We start from the raw sequence: 20,005 nt of genomic DNA on the forward strand, positions 1-20,005 counted from the left end.
GAGAAGTTTCTTGCCATTATGAAATATATAAAAAAAAAACAATATGACGAAGGAGAGAAGCTAGTTGAGCTGGATAAAACCAAACATGTAAGTTATCTGGTTGTGTGTAAGTAGTATACAACTTGGGGGTACGAGCGCATTTTATAATATCATGGTCACAACTGGTGTATGTGGGTCTAAGCGCTTTTTTACAACTAATTTTAGGCTGACTCAAGGCCCAACTATTTCAAAAAACGGTCGTAAAATCAATTTTACAAGCATTATTTCACTAAGCGGAGACCCAACTTAAGGACACATAGAAACTCATTTAAACACAACAGATGTATGGGGGCTCTAAGCGCATTTTTATAAAACAACCGTTAAATCAATTTTACAAGCACTTTTTCGCCTAGCGAGGGCTTGAGTCGCATGGCTAAATTCTGAAAAAGCCTTTTGTTTTTCTAAGAATTAGCATATTAAACAGGAAGTTGTTAGGGGGTTTCCCTTTCGAATGAGTCATCAAATTGCTATTGTTAGTGATACGACAGTTGCGTGAATTTATTGTAAACATTTGAAGTAAAGTTTACTCGAAAAATTATTAACCTCTTACTAACCGAGCGCAAGGGCCGTACTGGGGAATATTGGCCCGAGGTCGTGGCAGTACGGACCGAGCGCAGCGAGGTCCGTACAAAAACGACCGAGGGCCAATATTCCCCAGTACGGCTCGAGCAAGCTAGGTTAGTAAGTAGTTTATTATATGGCACTCGGAGCAAACTTGTTTATTTATAAAAACGCACTTCCGGTCACTTGAATTCAAAGGGTTTCCCGCGTGACGTGTTTTTGATGACGCGAGCAACCCAGAAAGAACAAGCTTCGGTACCACGAGTTTGAAAGCAAATTTACTGAACGTTTACATGTAATCATGTTGATTATAGAAAAGACATCAAGAACGATTTGTAGCGGAATTTGACGAAAATCTTAACAGCTGCGGTTTGTTTTTGAAACTCACAAAACTGGTTTCGTCGAAACTTTACTAGCCCATCACAAAGTACGGATCAAGAAAAGGTTGCTGTGAAAATCACATTCAACCTTAAAAGAAGCAGCATTAAGTCAATCGTCCTCATCGCTCTCATCTCTGGCTTGGAAACCCAAGTGTAGGGATAAAAACCACCACACAGTTCTTTGGAGTGCAACTGTATTGGAGTCGCCGAATTCTCCTGGTTCAAAAAGAGCATCTTCTTCGTTTTCGTCAATCGCCTGAGCGGCTTGCAGCTTGTTTCTTCTGTCGTGTTCAGTTGTGAACTAGTGACTTGTGATTTGCAGCTAGAACTCTTCTCGATTTTTCAAACTCATTGTCCTTGAGTATGTTGAATGGATATTTCTTCTCGGATAAATATCGCTGTATATTGCGCTGAAAACGGGAAAATGTTGCTGGCTCGTATTCACCTTTTCCTGCGTACGTTCATAAAAGAAATTGGCGAAAGGTGACCAAGCTCGGACGCAGTTAGGCTTTCAATTGTTTGACTATTTAAGCCATTAGCTTCAATAAAACGGAGTAGCGTGATCATATTAGTAGACGTCTTCCTTTTGCGTTTTCACTTCTCTGTTTGTTTACGAAATCGTCAATGGCTTCGTGGCCTTCGCTGATGCCTGTTTTTAGAGGTTTCTAGATCTTTGGGATAGTAAAATTTGCTTTGTAAATAATATTCTTTTTCGTCCATGTTGGAATCAATCTTTTGGGTAGTTTCTTTGCAAAGAATGAAAGTATTTTCAGATTTTCTTTTCGCAGTTTTAGCTGCAAATTTTCAAATTTGCCGCTTGTCCTAAACAAAAATACACGGCTTATGACCGTTTCCACGGAAACGGTCCGTATGGTAAAATCCCGACCAAGAAAGAACCAATCAGAACGCGCGGATTTACCTCAAGACTACCTTGCCATATAATAATTCAGATTATATGATGTCCGTAAGCATTGCATACGAGGACATTTTTCATAAAGAGGCTAAAAAAAAAAAAACCGTAAAAACTATACTACAAGCATTTTTCGCCGAGCGAGGGCCCAACTCGGCGGCCTTGGTATAATCTTCTGTTTTCATGTCGTGTGACTTATTCTGAGAAAGCCTCTTGTTCTTTCTAAGAATTAGCATATGAGCGGGAAGTTGTCTGGTGATTTCTCTTTGAAAATGAGTCATCAAATTGCTATTGTTTTCAAGTCGCGTGATTTTATTTTAGCCAATCACAAGCTTCACATTTTTGCTTCACAATTGTGAAATGTCTCAGTTTGTGAAGTTCGTTGTGTATCCTGTAGAATGTTTATACCTTAGGGGGTTTCCCTATGAAGTGGCTGATGTATCAGTTACCTGTTGTATGGTATTTAAAGCCATTAAACATACCAGGATCAAGAAACCGAAATGAAACATCTTCAGTCAGTCAGGCTCCGACATTGAATCGCGACGTTGGATATGAGCTTTCGGCGATCTACCGGGACATTTTGTCATGTGATATTTTATCAACTTAATCACGTGACAAAACGTCCTGCACCACTTGGCAAAGATTCCGAGAAGGAATCAAAAGCTTATATTTAAGCCTTTTTGTTTGATACAATATGACAGGATCAAGGAACAATTTCTCTCTAACATATCAATGTATATTACCTTGGATAATAGTATAGAATGACACGTGATAATCAGTCCATCTCGCATTGAGGGATTCAGAATTTGTTATTTGCCCGTTTTGTGACGAAGTTGAGGTTAAAGCGAACCTCCACTCCGACGACAAATTGACGGTGAATTGTCGGAAATAGTGCCTAAGTTCAAAATTTTACTTTAAATTGCAGAAATGACATTCAAGTGTGCTAAAAATTAGATATGACTATCGCCTTTTTTTGGATTGTATGACGTCATATGGTTGCCGCTATTGTCAGTAAGCAGAAGTTTTTTTGTGTGAAACAATTGAGCAACCGTTTTACGTCATAAAATCCAAGATGGCAGTGCCCGGGCAATTTAAAATGAGAAATAGACGATAATCAAATCCTGTTTTGTCAGACACAAAAATATTATTTCCATGTTTTCCAACGAAATTCGAAATTAGATTGTATTTTCAACAATTTAACGTTAATTTATTTCAAGAGTGGAGGTTTCTTTTAACAAAACAGAAAAAAACAAAAACAAAAACGGTTAGCATGCTGCAATACAGTGTAACAGTGATATTGTGGCCGATAAAGAAATGAAAGTTTGCAGAAGTTGTGGTATTGTTGGATGTTATGTGTATGATAACGGCTACATCGATTTTCATGAAAACATGTATAAAAAAAAAAGTCAATTTTCAATAGGTAATATCATATTGATTATTTATTATTCAAGCTATGTAGGCACAATTTTGCGGATGTACATAATAAGTATAAAATATTATTTATTTTCAAGGAAATTGATAAGCTGTTACCTTATATAAACAGGGAAAGGAAACGAGTGAATTAGTATACAATACATTACGAGAAAGTTGTTTATTGTGGTTAGGTTACCATATAAAAAGATACGAATTACAAAATCAAAGAAGACGTTAGCCTTATATGAATCCTATTGGGAGGAACTGTATGCATTAACCGGTAGTGTGATTCAAAAGATTCTAAAAAAGTAAATAATTTGTCATATTTTGTGACCCATTTATCGACTATAGTTGAATTTTCTAGCGTAAAGTCGTCAGTGAATTGCATTTTGATGTAAAATTCTTGAGAATTGAATTCACCTGAACGTAAACAATCTTTGATTTCATTTAAAAGATGGCCATATGTTTAAAAAGCCTATTGACATTGATTTAATTTTTCAACATTTTTGTGTTTCACGTAGACTTCTATCAATACGGAAGTAACTGTTACAGCTATCAAACTAACTGCAGCTGTAGGTATTACAATAGTGATGCCCTTTGTAGCAAAAGCAACACTAGTCAAATCACCAGCTAATTTCCATTTTTTCAATCTTTTGTATAGCACCTCTGTTTCTTGTGATAAACATGGTAATAAGCTTTCAATTCTTTGATTCGATCTGCTAATTATTTATCTGATGTGTGGTTGAAATCGATAATTTCTTCATATTATATTATTACATTATTGAACCAGCAATCAATTAATCCAGATGCCTGACCACAAAGATAATTTCTTCTCATGTTATTAGTACTTAATTTTCCAGATTATGGATAACAATAACCTCTGTCCAATTTATAATGCAAATAGAATCTTCCATAAGCGTCGTGTAAAATCGAGTGGGCTCGTAAATAATCAATCCATCCGAATAATCTTTTAAAAAATTGTGTCAATTTGCTGTTATCAGGTCCTATTAACCCCATATTATGATCAGCCAATTCGAGAATATCAAATACTGATAAACTCGTATTGAAATGCTTATGGTATAAATATTGGTATGCTAAGGCTGATTTCAATATATTGTCATCAATATGAGTATGTTGTTTCTTTGTTTCATTTAAGAAATATTTGATATATCAAATCATTGCTTTCAAAAATATGTGGTATATTATTCAATTTGTTCCTCTGATGACACTGAAATTTATTTTTCAGTAAAAAGTTATTCGACAATTGCTTTCATTGTCCAGCTTTTCGGATGTCCAGCGGAGTATATATTATATGTATGCATGTCTTTGGCGAAAAAAACTCAAGACCTATAACAGCATCATGGACAAATTCGCTTTCAACATTATGATAACGATCGGTTCATTCTTACCATGAATTTAAAATAATTACTTGGCTCAAATCTTCAAGACCAAAATCATCTTTGTCAAGAAGCTTTATCCATATATGATTGGTTTTCGGCCAATGCGCTGTTTTATGAAATTATTAAACAATCCTTGACATAATTTGTTATTCCTAATTCAGTGGATTGAATAGCTTGACTAATCGGTGATGCTATTGTGCTTTCTATTGGTTTCATTTGTCCACTACTGGCGGCATAATCATCTTGAAATCATTTTTTATGATGAGAAGTCTGTCTTCTGTTTCTATAATTCCATTATTATTGACATGTATCGATTCTTTATGAGTGTGGTCAGTTCCTAATTCATAACTTACGTGTATTCTAATTTATTTCCGTCACCGTCTGTTATATGGTTACCGTTTTCGTCTAAGACAAATGGCATATATGATTGCGTTATAGTATGCTGTTCACCACTGCGATTATTCGTAGTATGAGTAGTATGTAGTTTGATGTAATTAATATCAACGCCGTTATCAGAAGTCACATGGAATGGTGTTTTGAAGTACATTCTTGCATCGACAGTGTCGTATGAATAACTATCTCCATTGTTTTGTGACACAAAAGCTCTTGTGACTGCGTCATTGTCTTGTTGTGGTAATGCAACATTTTTCAATCGTTTGTTTTGTAAATTAATGTCGACATTGATTTTCATCTGATTATTTTATATTGGAACATTTCATTATCAGTGCCATCATAAACTCTGGGATAAACATTATCAGAACAATCGTTTATGCCATATACTATCAGATAAGCTTGTACAGGATCTGCTGTAGCGGTGCCATGCATGGTAAAATAAATGTTCTCTGGTGTATCTTTGAATCTATTATTGATTTATACTTAAAAGTCTAGTAGTTTGGAATAATTGGTGAAATCTTTACTCAATTGTTTATGGATATATGCTGTTGCTGTTTGGGATGAGATTTGTATATTAGTCATTTTAGGCGGAAAAAATTCAAATATCATAGTGTAGGTTCCTACATCTTAAGGATACAAGTTGAACCCTATTCTGCTTCGATTATCTTTAGAACCAGCAGTGATACTGTAAGCCTTTTTGTTTTGATGATTGCTTTCATTAAAATTTACAATACCATTGACTATAATATTGCATTCACTTGATGACTCATATTGGTCGATCAGATATTTGAATGCATTTTTTTATGACTTGTTGCCAAACGAGATTGGGATAGAGTATCGTCGATATATTTTTTTTATGAATTGCATCTCCATTACCGAAAGGTGTTCTTACATTTTGTATCAAATTATTATAAATATCAAGTATTCCATTCATCAAGTCCCCCTTCTATTCAAAGAACCATTGGTAACAGCTTCAACATACCTTTTATTTACATGCACCATCATGAGGATTGATTGGATTTCTAAGATTGGTTATCTTGTTGTTTCCCAAATTCAAATTACCAGTCATTGGTATTAAACCGTCTTTTTTGACGACATTTGATGTATCAATACAGCAATCCTGTGTATTAGGACGTGTTGGGGCGAACGCTATAGCAGGTTCTGAGTTAAACAGCAATAATTGCTCTCGTTGCTCCCGTCGAATTTCTGTGAGCCTTATGGAAAATGACACTCCTTTTCGAGGTATAAAAGCTTAGGACACGTGACTGCTAGCGGAAAATTATAGTGATGTGTTGCGGTTATAATAGGGAAAATATCTAAAAATACTACGAAACAAAACTAAGGCACGCGGGTGCCGTTACAAATCGAATGCTCTTAAATATCTAAATCACCACAAATCGAACCGCCAGTTATTTTGTTATAAAAAAATAGTGTCAATGATATGATTTGTTTGCTGCTTGACGCTCCGAAACAGGCGCAGGAAGGTTCTCTATTTCATTGCCATTCATATTCAGACTCGATTCCAAGGGGAAACTTTCTTTTCGTGATAAAAATATCTCTCGTTGATTCATAACTGATAACTTTATTCGTATTCCCTTGTACGGGGTAATTGTCTTTTGGAATTATTAATGCACCGGTCATGGTATTGCCGCCTTTTTAACGAAATTGGGTCATTATTGTTTTTTTTTTTTGTTTTTTTTGTATTTATTTATTTCAGTGTTAACAAATGATTTGTTTGCGGCATTAGAATTTCCTGAAGGATTGGCAAGTTCAATATCTCGAAATATTATTTTCCCATCAATCGTTTGATGAACAGAAGTGATCATCATTTCACTCTTTTTTCTACCTCCATAATCGTCATAATTCTTCAAATTTGGAATATACAAATGCACGTTATTATACTATTGATGTTCAGTCATAATTCTGATTACATCTGAATTGCCGGCAATATCAGGTTTGTCTTTGAGATGCAGGCTTTGTGTATAAATAGAACCTGAAGGCGAATACACGACAGCCTTTTCATTTACGACATATCCAGCTCTGGCTCCGTTTAATAACTCTATTTGTGATTTTGTCACCACGTCATTGGGGTCTGTACCCTGTTTTATATCAAATAATTTCCAGTTTTCCAAACTGTAGTTAGAACCCTTCACCACGAATCCAACACCAGGGAGTTCTCGAGGTCCCTGAGATCCGATACCTCTTGTGTACGAAGTGGTTGAACTATGTTCATTAAAAATACCCATAATATTAATGCCACTGCAAAATATTAATATTATAAAGGGAGATGTAAAGAATCGACCATAAGAAGACTCAGAAAAAATCTGAACCCCACATGGGATTCGATCCCACGACCCTCCGTGTTCTGGATCAGATGTTCTAACCTCTGAGCTACTGAGGACTCGTTGGCGAGCAAGGTCATTTTGTGGGTGGGACTTGCGAACCGCGTCTCGCAGTCACGCAGTCCATTCCTAGGATGCAGTACCCAAGTCCAACCCACAAAAATGACCCTTGCTCACCAACGAGTCCTCAGTAGCTCAGAGGTTAGAGCATCCGATCTATAACACGGAGGGTCGTGGGTTCGAATCCCATCTGGGGCTCAGAATTTTTCTGTGTCCTCTTATGGTCGATTCTTTACATCTCCCTTTGTTTTTCCTTCATAATATTAATATATTATATTGTTCCATAAAAGTTCCTTTGCACTCTCTTCATAGGCTTATCCACAACCAGAAACGGAAATGGTTTTTGGGTTGCTTTAATATATTGTTCTTTATTGACTCCCAGCTCCCTGGATATCAAATTCCGTTCGCTACTGCTCAGGAAATCGTAAATACAGAAGTGACTGCAGGTTAACCTGATGTCCTTCGGGGTCTTGTAAAATGATTGTGATAAATAAAAAACTGAGCAGTTCTTGAGTGTACCACTGATAAAATAATCAACCAATGCTTTTCGGTTTTTATAACAAATGAAGTCGTCAAATATGACTATCTTCTGTGATTCATTTTCCATTGGATTTTCAATCGGATTGATTTCGTCATTGCTGCAGACCAAAACATCATAGCCAACTATTTTCTGATTTCTTTGAATCAATTCATCATATTCTGATACTTATCCTGATCACAGTATACCAATGGCTTCATCAACATATCATACATTATATTAGTCTTTCCGGATCCTGAATTACCGCATATCAGCATTCTCAAAGTGACTTGTAGCATATATGGTTTTAATCGCTTGAAACCACTATTTATACCCTCCTTAGAATCATAATTTGGGATTTCCATACTGATATGTTAGAAAAGTTTAGATAAGTTGAGAAAAGTTTATATAATGTATCATCATGGACATGGCCACGATAAATAAAATGACTGATTCAAAGGTCAAAGCTGGAAATATAACCAAACAGGTTCGAAATGCTATCAAAGAATACTTACGTGATAAACAAGATATCCAATTAGTTTTGTCAGAAACATTCAAAACAGTCGTTGAAGCCCAAAAAGAGACTAAAAAGACAATTGATGAAAAACAAGACAAAATGCTTGAACAATTAGAGAAAAACCAAAAAGCAATAACATCAGGGCTCGAAGATTCAGTTATGATGCAGCAATTTCCTGAGTTACCTCAACAACAAGAAACAACGACATTGCCAATCGATTATAAACCAGCTATGATGGAAAAAATAACTGACTGATCTTGAAGCAGGTTTTACGTCAGCAGATGCTGCTATTTTCACGAAGTATGAATTACCACCACCAAGAATATTCTTGAATATGAGTAATAACGATGATGAAATTATTGGTAATATAATAAAAGGGTTAAATGTTATCACACAGAAACCTGGTGGACTAAAGAGAAGTCTATCGAAGAATAATAAAAGATAAAGGAAAAAAACAATTATGGATAGCATTAAGGATGGACGATATAGCAACACACTGTCATGGTAGACCAAATGACTAGAGTGGTGTAGATTGGTTTATGAGTCTAACCCTTCGCCCCGTATTAATTTAACGTAATGATATATGCGACAAAAGTAAATTCAAGAGGAAATATGATCCAGAATTGGATAGATATGCCAAGAAACACATTGAGAGTGAAGGATTTATGGATGTAATAAAATCTACCGGATCCAAGGTATTCGGAAAAACGACGAAAGAAACTGCTAAAAAAGCAGTAACGAAAGCAGCAACCAAGACAGCTGAAAAAACTGGTGAGTTTGTTGAAAATAAAGCTGGCGATAAAATCATTCAATTATTGAATGAAAAACAGCCTGTTACACAATCAATAAATAGTCAATCACCAATTAGCCGATCATTGAACGATTTTGAAATAGCCGAGAGAGTCAATCAATTGATTCAGGAGGTAAACTAAAAAATTATGTGATATAATGATACAATGAAATCATTCAGAAATCCGAAATATGTAGAGCGATATGAAGACGTTGTTTTTTACTTCGAAACACCTTTAAACGCTAACGTTGCTAATACAAGATGTAAAAAAAAAAAAAACATTATAGGTTTGTTGCTGACACCTCAGGAGAAGTGACTCCATTTGATTAGTATAATGCAAGAATATCAGTGGGGTTTAAAGTCCTCAAGATAGCTGATGGAGCTAATATAACCATAACCGCTGGAGATCACAACAGTAATGTTAACGGAAGCCATTAAATTAAATAGTTGAAAAGTCTATGACTGTAATGATGCAAACCATGTCGAACACAGTCCCGGTTATGCAGGATCAACAGCTACAAATGAGTTTTATTATTTAAATACTATAGGAAAACTCACCACCTGACGAGGGAATTCCACGCTATGAGTGCGATATCGGTTTTCAAGTAAAATTTAACGTGGAATTCACGAGTCAGGTGGTGAATTTTCCTTGAACCGCATAGCTTTTTAAAAATGAAGCTATTTACCGTTCTTTGGGCGAATGTTGCAATATCGGCAATGGGCCTTAAAAAAAAGCCATTTCAAATGAACTGTCACGACTGTTAAGAGCCAGCGAATAGGAAGCAAGCCAAATGCATAAAACTTTATTTGAACCTCGTGTTTCACAAATCACCGTTTTATGAACTTTTACAGAGGCTGCAAATTACATATATATTTTTACGTTGAAAATAATGAAACTGAATGTGCTGAGAGCTTTTATCATCGAGTACGTATTTCACCTTCACGAATCATAAACTCGAGGAAAACTCTTCAACAACGGCTAAAAGGTTGGCAACGTGCCTCCAAACTGAGACCTCAACAAATCTGCTGGTAAGTTGCTTGCCTCCAAATAAGAATTACTGTACTCGAATCGTACGTCAAAATACAATGGTCATTGCTAACATGAGTTTTTGGAAAGGAAAACAAGCAAAGAGTCAAAAAACTAAGTAAATATAGTGATCATTTCAATGCAGAGAACTGCTCTTGCCGCGGTCGGGATTAACATTCGACTGAAAATTGATTAAAATATTTACTGGGGAGTTGTTAAACGCTACCCCGGTAAACAGTCCGCTCAAAGCTTTCATTGGATATTCCGAATAACTGCCTTCGTCGTGAACTCTCTTCTGTACAACCGGTGGTAATGCAGAGGCTGAGCTGTTACCAACAATTTCTGGCCAAAGCTGAGGCGAAGTGCTGCTTGTGTTGCCCGCGTCGCTTGCAGTTGTGGTAGCACTTGGTGTAAAACCAGCCAGCTTGTTAGATATTCGGCGTTGCTTTTTAGCGGGATTGTGGCTGTACCTAGAAATTGAATTGGGCTCTGCATGGCCTGTCAGCTCCGAGATTTCAAGTGGGTTAAATTCTTCACAAAGGCCTTGGATGACTGTTTTGCGGCCGCTTGAATTCGTGAATTTTCCGTCCAAGGACGCGATGGAGGCGATTTTCTGCATAATTTTTACAAGGGTATTTCTACCGACGGGAACTGCTTTATACCAAATATTTGATGTTGGTTTATCTAGTGGAGTGGGGAAAAAATTTCCAGAACGGTTTCACCTTGAAGACGACGTGCGACATACTCAATGAATGCTCGGTATGGGTCCCGCTCTCCTCCATCCGTCTTCCAGATTTTTTTGTTGTACTTTCTGGCACTTTTTCTCGAACTTCCTTCGTCTTCTTGGCGATTCTTCATTTGGCGTTCCTTATATTCAACGTTCTGGTTAGTGACGATAAAATCTTGTATGAGGCAGTCGCATTGCTCCTTAAAAGCTCGCATGCCAAGGTGCGTGACATTGTTCCACCAAAAAAGATGGAGAAGCGAGCAAGGATTTTGAAGGCCAAGTGCTCCGGTGGACCATATTTTCTCGATTTCATCTTCTTCTAGGAGCTGAGCAGCGTTCGGCTTATTTCCAAGACCTTTCCTCTTCGAATCCTTCTTCTTAACGGATAACATGTTGGCAACTTCATCAAATTCTTCATTTTTCTCAATGTTGAAGTTATCGGGCGGTGGTGGACTTGGCCTGTGGAGGAAATAGCGGCGAAGAACATTGCGGTAAGTTGAAGTGAACCAGGCTCATATTCTGTGCCTTCGTCATCGTTTTTTGTTTTTCGTCTTTCAACAAAAAAAATGCTTCAGTAATTGGGGCGACTCTGCTTTAGAAATGCTGTTTAAGTTGAGTTCAGTTTTGTACTTTGCAAAGTACCACGACTGTAGACGGCGAACGGCAGTACTCGTACTTTTTTGCGTGTTTTCGGAAGCCATATTTTCTTTGAAGGCCTCTAGTTCATCTTCTGTGTACGCTACAATTGAAACCGGCTCTTCCTTGGTAGCTGAAGTACTTTTGCTTGTTTCTCTTTCTTCCGCCATTTTTTCTTTCGCGATAGACTGCTGCCAATTTTTCGTGCTCGTAAGCGTAAGCTGCTTCTTAAAAAATCTCTCGACGAAGTCATAATTTAAAGTAAAGCAAGGAAAATCTTCTGTTTCCTCACTTCGGTCAGGTTTTTGCTTTGTAAACGGAGACAAAGGTTTTGAAAACATAATTGTTTAAAATTTTGCCTGCGTTGCTATGAGAGGCTACGAATTCCTATGGTGCGATATTGGTCAACCTCGCTTTCAAGTTGCAATTCCACTCTGAATTCCTCGCCTCGATAGCCAATCAGATGGCGAGAATTCTTATAGCTATGCGATTCTAGTAGATATGCTGAAGACAGAACAGCGCAAGCAAATTACAGCAAGGGCTTCTCTGTAAGAAAAGTGCTTCTGGGCTTGTCTGCTGTTGTGAATACAGAAATCCTATTGAATGGATATTTATTTTTCGAAGCTTTGGAAGATGAACTACTTCCTTCCACAAAACTTGAATTGAACATGGAAATTGCATCTGATGTAAATCTTATTTGGCAAGCTGCAGATAATTGCCGAGTAATTGTCACAAGAATGCGATTGATTGTGTCTCGAATCACCTTTAACTCTGAAGGGTCACATTGTATATGGAGCAATATCTCAAGCCGCTCAAATGGACGTATTTGAAAGGACACATTGAAAGAAGCAATTCTTTAACTCAAAGAGCTGGTCATTTTAAAATAAACAGTATTATTTTTCCAAACCCAGACATGTATTCGTTTTATGGTTGATGGTACGTATACTGGTGCAAAAACAGCTAATCCATTTGTTTATAATACATTCAGTGTGTCAACTGATCCAAGACCTCTTACAAATGCTCATCTTGAAGTCGGAGACGGAAACGAATATCCTGAAGTGTATTACACCCCAGAAGCAGATTAAACACGTGTCTACAGAGATATTTTGAAATATATACGTGCTAATTATCAATACCAATAAGGAAATCTAATGAATGTAACTAACTTTAAATCATTGTCTCCATCTCACGAAACAAAAAAAACCAGAAACAAATAAAAGATGGAACAACAAAATTAACATTCAGATATGAACTGTCTGGAACAACAACTACAGCTTATACTATCTATGCCTTGACTCTATATGAACAGGACGCTGAATTAATACAAAAAGACAGCAAAGTACTTTTCCGTTAACTATGTAACATGTATTATATATAAGATATGACGAGGTATCATTCACATGAAGCCACTCTGTCGGAAAGACAGAAAGATACTGGCAAAAGCGTTGAGAAATAATTTAGCAATAACAATACGATTAGCAAAAAACGAGTTGACTGGTCCTGATAGCTTAATTGACAAACTGTTTCATTGACAAAAACACAATTAAAAATGGAAGAGGTGTCGATATTAAAATAGTAAATACAGATAAGGAAAGCCATTCAAGAAGGTGGCAGTCTATGGTCATGTTTATTTTCACTTGGAACAAATCTTCTCCTTATGGCCACTAAAGCAGCAGCAAAAGCAATGCCGGCTCTCGCAACAGGTGCTTTGTCTGGTCTGGCTAATGCCGGTGTCGATAAAATATTTGGAAAGGGTACAGGTTGGAGGTTTCCTGATTCACAAAACAAAATAGATCAATTGATTAAGCACGAAGACTGTCTTGCTGAAGCCGAGAAAAAAATTGATAGTTAAAGCAATTCATACAGGCGGACAAGTTATGATAAAACTACCAAAAAAAGCAATCTGGTGGATTTTTGGACACTTTGCTTCCAAGTATTGGTGTGCCTTTACTGCTGGGTGCTTTGACTAGTAAAGTCCTTCAAGTTGATCGCCAAAGGACTAAAAGATCGTTACCTGTCTATATACCCAATACTACAGAAATAAAAAAGGGTGGATAAGTCATTCCAGCTGATTACATATCACCACCATTTTTTGCAATATGGGAACAATTTGGTCAAAAGCAAAAAAAAACAAAAAAAAAAAAAAAAAGCTCCCAAAAAAGGACAGGATCTGCTTCTCGGAAAAAAAACAACCAGTCTATTCAATCCAATCCCATTCATAGGAGCGTTACTATAAAATTTATCAATACACCGCACAGTAATTTTAATCTGTTGGAATGGGTTAAGAAACTTAGAATAAAACTTTTAAGAGGTATTTACAGTCGCGATAATTCACCCACTTAAATGAAAAAAGACGAGGTATCAATTTGGATTCACAGAAAGGTCCTGGTACACATTGGGTAGCTTACAGAAACGGTGATAAATACGCTGAATACTTCGACTCTGTCGGGTTGATAATGTTGTTTGAAATTGCAAATTACTCATCAACAAATGGAAAACCAATGATTTATACTAGTGGTGAAATGCAAGAGAGAGATTCTGTTTTATGTGGCTATTGGATACCATTCATAATGCAAAATTTGACATGGATGATCAGTGTCAACCATCGTTTTAAAATCGATTACTTCAAAAATTTATCTAAACTAATGATATGAAAAAAATTTGCATGTTATGTTTCGACTTGACTGACCATTGCCATACATTTAATGTTTGAACTGTTGGAATAGTACAATGTCTGACAGATTCTGTAAATATTATTAAAAGATCACTAAACATGATGAAAGCATTTGCAAGGAGTGTTCCGAATCAACAGATGAATATAAGACTAGATGAAATCTAGTTGCGTTAATCGCCAAGCCTGTTTACTTGAGCGCTTCAAGAAAACCTTAGAAGCAAAATACAAAATACGCTTTGAGATGAAAAAAAAAATACGCTTTGAGATGAAAAAAAAAAAATTCGCCATTTTTCATGGCCGCTTTTTTTTTTTTGTACAAAACTTAAGAAAATAGCTGAGAAACGATGAGGGAACAATAAGGAATTCAAAGCTCTACCAAAGATGATGGCCAAAAAATATAATGAAAAGACCACAGTGCGCTGATTTGGTGGGTCTTCCCACCCGAAAGGTATTGGCAACAACACTAGGGGGGGGGGGGGGGGGTTAAACATAGCGCCTGCATAAGCTTGTAGCTACATGTATCTTCTAATTGAGTACTAATGCCAGGAGTTCTAATGCAGCGAAGAAAACGCTACGGATTTGAGAGTTTAAAAACCCTTTGGCAGATGCCCAGCTAGCAGCACCGATGCGAAAACTATCGGCGTTGTATAGAAAAAAATATCTAGGATTAAGCCTCTCCATAAAACACACACACACACACACACCAAAAAAAAAACAACAACAACAACTGCGACTGATGGGTGTCCCATCTCGCAAATAGGGACATTAAGATACAGGAACGCAGACGTCGTGAAACAGGACCGGAAGTAAAATTATATCTCGGCTTCACTGCGCATGACCAAAGTCAGGTGTGCCGCGTTCTCGCTGGCGACGAACCTGATTTGAAGGCTTTTCGCGTTGCCGATTAAACGTGAGTAATTTGGTGGTATTTATGGTTTCTACAGACCTTTGAATAAGCATTGCTTGTGTTATCTTGGACATTTATTAATCTCCTTTGTTATTTCGATTTAAAAAGTTGACTTGGTTGCTAAGTCTTCAGATAAACAGCAGTGTAAACATATAAACGCCGTCGGGTAAATAAGCTAAAATCGCTCAAATACACCGAATAGTGGCAATAAATAACACTAAACAATGTTTAAAAAGAACTTTATTCCGTGAATTACTCATACAGCAATTGATTTCAATTTCAGTTCCTGATCTCCATACAAACTCTTGCATTACGCTTGGGTCTGGCGGGAATGGCTTCGAAGCCTAAGTATATTTAAACAATGAAAAAGGCGAGCCCGAGAATAGAAATCATCGCGGAACCAAGTTTTGGTTTATGCAAGATTTCATGAAGAAGATACAATATTTCATCTCTTTTCCAGAGTCATAATCAATTCCTTGTTTATTAAAAAATGTCGGATGGATCTAAATTTATATTTGTTGCACATGTATTTCAAACGTCCCCAAATAACTCTCTTTCTGCATCTATTTGCTTTTATCTTATAAAACCTAGTTTTTGAAAAGCATTTAGAGCTTTACTAAGTTTCAGAAATAGGCGAAAGCCTAAAATTAAAATGTCCTTTATAACCTTACTGCAAGTAGTCCAAGAGGAAACCTTGAAAAGAAGTTATTGGCAAAAATGTTAGAGTGTTATTCTTGGACTAAAAGAAAGGTTACAACTCAGCAAATATTGACATATCTTGAAAAAGCAGTTTATATAAAACATGTATCAACAACAGAAGACAAGAATGAAGGAGCAAGATCACAGGCTTCTGTAATTTTCTGCTGTGTTTAAAGAAGTTCTGCTATGGCTGGATTTTTCTGTTCAATCACTATTCAATATTTGCATTAACTGGCTATTGTGTCTACTGTCTATCTAATTACTTCAGTGAGCTTTCGGGCTGGATGGCACTCAATACGCCAATTCTAAGAAAGGCGAAAAATGCAACGACATACATTGCGCGCATAAGTAAAGTCTGATAGCGTGATAAAATTGTTACTGAAAAACTGTTTTAGTATTAACCAAGCAAGTGGATAACAAGTGGCCGCACCATTAGTCATCTTATTTCTGAGAGACACTGGCAAAAACAAAAACTCACAAAAACCAGGCTCCAGTTGTTCAAAGAGCGGATAACTTTTTCCACTGGATAAGTCGCTATCCAGCGGAGCAAATGTACTCCAACCAATGCTTTTGGCAAGTTTTCCACACAACCCCACTCTTAAATTTGACATATGCCTCTACTCTTCACAAATTATAGGACTATCGTTAAAATCTTGCACACATTTTATCTGCAGGAAAGCGAACTAGCAACAAATACTTAAAACTGGAATAGCAATGATACTAATTAGAGTTTGAGTAGTCAGTAACTATCTACAGGTCTTCCTGTATTTTCAGGTCTTTGTATTTCGACTACTGATTCACTTCGAACTTGATAATGGCGTCATGACGACCCCGAAACGTTGTTCCTTTTTATCGTTTATCTTTACTTGTCTATGATTCAGAGAACCCCTAAAAATTTTACAGATATCATCTTCCATGTTTCTCACAAGTATTGGAGTTTTTTTCATACATATAGATTACTTCATGGAAAATACGCACGTTCGGTGTTTACGCACGAGCTGTTGACATATCAGAAATCGAACGAGTGAGCGCAGCGAACGAGTGAGATTTCTGATATAAAACAACGAGTGCTTTAACACCGTACAAAGCACTTTCCATGCTGTAATTTGTTTATTTTATACATACTGAGATTTTTCCGTGCTGAACAGGTTTGGTAAACATGTACTCATAGCTCTCAAGTGTTTTATTGTTATAATGAAAGTAAACGAAATGGAAATACACGAAAATCAATATCACGTTATTTCAAAAATGCGTTTTCGAGCGCTGTGATTATCAGACGTTTACTTGAAAGGCCTCCCTTTTCCGCCATGGTTTTCATCAAACTCATGTTGAATTTGTTATGACCCATTTGCACTTGATTTAAACCACAGTTTTAGGAAGAACTTTTTGTGGAATTTATTTTGAGATTATTAGTATGGCGCATCAGGTTTATTCATCGCGTCAGGTCACTTTTCGGAGTAAATCTTGTAAACGGCAACTGGATCTCTTTCGGGTGCACCGTTTGGTGCTTCGAAAGCCTTCGGTTTAACAGCTCCTGACATTACGAAGTTCTGCTGCCGTTCTAATTTTCGTTTGCCGTTCAGAATACTCTAAGTATTCAGTTCCGTCAGCTTACATGTGAAGTTGCACGTCGCCCCAAGTCATCTGCCGATGTTCTTCACAGCCTCTTAAGCCAAAATTTACCGAATTGAAAAGCCCCACTGTGTTTAGCAAAGCTTCGGCATTTGAGATTCCTAGTAAATTCGTTTCGTAAAGGCATTTTCTTGCTTGATCAAACGCAATGTCTTCGATAATATTATACTCGCTGAGTACTTTCGTTCTTTTAAATACCGGTTGAAACTTGAAAACAACCCTCGAAGGCTTGATGGTTCATAGTCTTGGCCATCTTTTCTTTTCACACTAACCATGAATTCACCAACGTAGCGGTTGAGCTCTTCTGGCTAAATTTCCTCACTTTTTCTTTGTTCGTTTTTCTCCAGCAGAAATACAGTAAGTAGCTTCACACCCCGCTGCGTTTTTGTTTTCTAGGTCGGTAATATATTCCTCGCCGGATGGGTTTATCCAAAGGTTTGAACCTACTGCCAGAACATTCAGCCACCAGTAGTTGTTTATCAGAATGTTTTAAACTCGTCTAAAAATGTCCTGCGAAAAAGGCGAAATCCCGGCGTAAAAAAGCTAGCGCAATCGATAAAGCTACACCAAAGCTACCACGGTGATTCGTTCATTGAAAATGTTGATGCGTTTTGAGAGCCGCTTTCTGATTGGATGGAATGGATTTTCCACGTGTGAGAAAGACGTTTCGATGTTGCCATTGGCTGCGAGAATTTCCGAACCGGGTTTTCAACAGATTAATTCTATCTGTAAATCTCAGTATGTATGAAATAAATCTTTTTTTTAACGTACTTCTTCGCAGGATGTGAGAGAACTCGAACTATAACAATATTTTGACTTATTATCTTCTTAACCATGCTGACCACTCTGCGAAAAGAACTACAGTCGAACCTGTATATAACGGCCACCCTCGGGACTTGAGGAGCTGGCCGCTTAATACAGGTGGCCGCTTAATACAGGATCACTAAAAATACTAACTGGGCGTGGTCTAATGCCAATTTTAATGGCGTATCATACAAAAACATTTCATGCGAAGAAAACTGTAGGACAATCAACACTCTTTCAAGCGATCAATACTTTAAACAAAGTTCAGTGCCAGCTTGTAGCAGCTATAATATACGTAACATTGTGTAAAAGCACTGTGCAATAAATTGTCCTCCACTTTTCTACGGCATACAGTACTGTATTTCTATGACTTACAGTTCACAATAAAATAACTCATTCCGTCATTTCATAGTTGTTACGTTCGAAGTGGAGTTAAAACCAAAATGTTTCTAATTAAAAGAAGTACAATAGAAAAAAAATTGTTCAAGTTAAAATAGGAATAGAGTAAGAATTACGGCGACTTAAAAAAGTCGGACACGTGCGTTTGGCGCTTCGGCATTTGAAACTTTTGTTTGTGGAGCAAGTCGTTAACTGTCGACACTGCTAGCGACAATTATCCATGGTACTGCGCAAACGCCCTTAGTTGTTCTGCATGTTCTATAGCATCTGACGGTGATCCTTAAAGGCGATTCATTCTCCATCACATGACAGAAGAACAAGCTAATTAAAGAGGAATTTCTAGCTAAAGAGTGAAGCATATTCAAAACAAACTTTTTTTAGCGTTCATGATATGGTACTGTACTTCAGCACATTGCAGACATCTGAAACTGGACGTTAACGATACTAAATGGCCGACTTATCAGCTTACAGTAGCTTCGTTATCGTGACGATAGCTCGCATTTTAAACACAATGAAATACCGCATAAACAAACATATAGCTTAGTTTCCATTCATGGGTGGCCGCTTAATACAGGTAAAAATAACAAAGAAAGACAAACATAGGACTGCTACAGGGTGGCCGCGGCCTCTTAATAGAGGTGGCCGCCTAATACAGGTAACAAATACAGCGTTTGTATGAGCGAAAAATCGGGACTTTGAAAATTGGCCGCTTAATAAAGGGTGGCCGCTTAATACAGGGCCGTTATATACAGGTTCGACTGTACTTCTATTCCTTAAGAAGAGTTCGAAAACTCATTAACATTTCATAATTTATTTAGCTTTGTCCAATATGGACAGCTTTACCAGGAATGTTTTTGAAGCTGTTCAAAAAGCTCGCAGCACATGTTTTATCGGGTCTTAAACCATTCGGCTGCGCCTCGTGGTTTTAGATCCCAATAAAAAACTGATGCTCGTGTTTTAAACCATAGTTACTTGAGAAACTGGTTAGAAAACCTTGTGATGAAAACAATGGTGCTGCAATTTATGTTGGAAGGGCCTCGACCCTGCACAATCCTTTGTTTTAACGTTCACACCACAGTTGAATATCTTAACAAAAACGTTTTTATTGGTCAGTTGCTCCAACACATTCCAAACTCTATTGTTGTTTGTGCAGGGTCAAAAAAGGCAAACAAAAACTT

At 37.1% G+C, this 20,005-nt stretch overlaps 2 protein-coding genes and 1 non-coding gene across 3 annotated transcripts in view; 2 read left to right on the forward strand and 1 right to left on the reverse strand.

The window, feature by feature from the left end:
* The window catches only part of LOC146461337 (ras-like protein 1), a 193,430-nt gene that overhangs the window by 115,052 nt on the left and 58,373 nt on the right, over positions 1–20,005 (forward strand). The gene's annotated exons all lie outside the window — the stretch shown is intronic.
* Positions 1–20,005, reverse strand: part of LOC146461342 (uncharacterized) — a 100,711-nt gene that overhangs the window by 32,563 nt on the left and 48,143 nt on the right. The window lies entirely within an intron of this gene.
* On the forward strand, positions 7,623–7,696 carry Trnay-aua (transfer RNA tyrosine (anticodon AUA)). Its single transcript has one exon. It is a non-coding gene; the product is annotated as a tRNA-Tyr (tRNA).

Source organism: Pavona decussata, unplaced genomic scaffold, assembly GCF_977016875.1.
Source record: "Pavona decussata unplaced genomic scaffold, jaPavDecu1.1 SCAFFOLD_199, whole genome shotgun sequence".
NCBI classification, from domain to species: domain Eukaryota; kingdom Metazoa; phylum Cnidaria; class Anthozoa; order Scleractinia; family Agariciidae; genus Pavona; species Pavona decussata.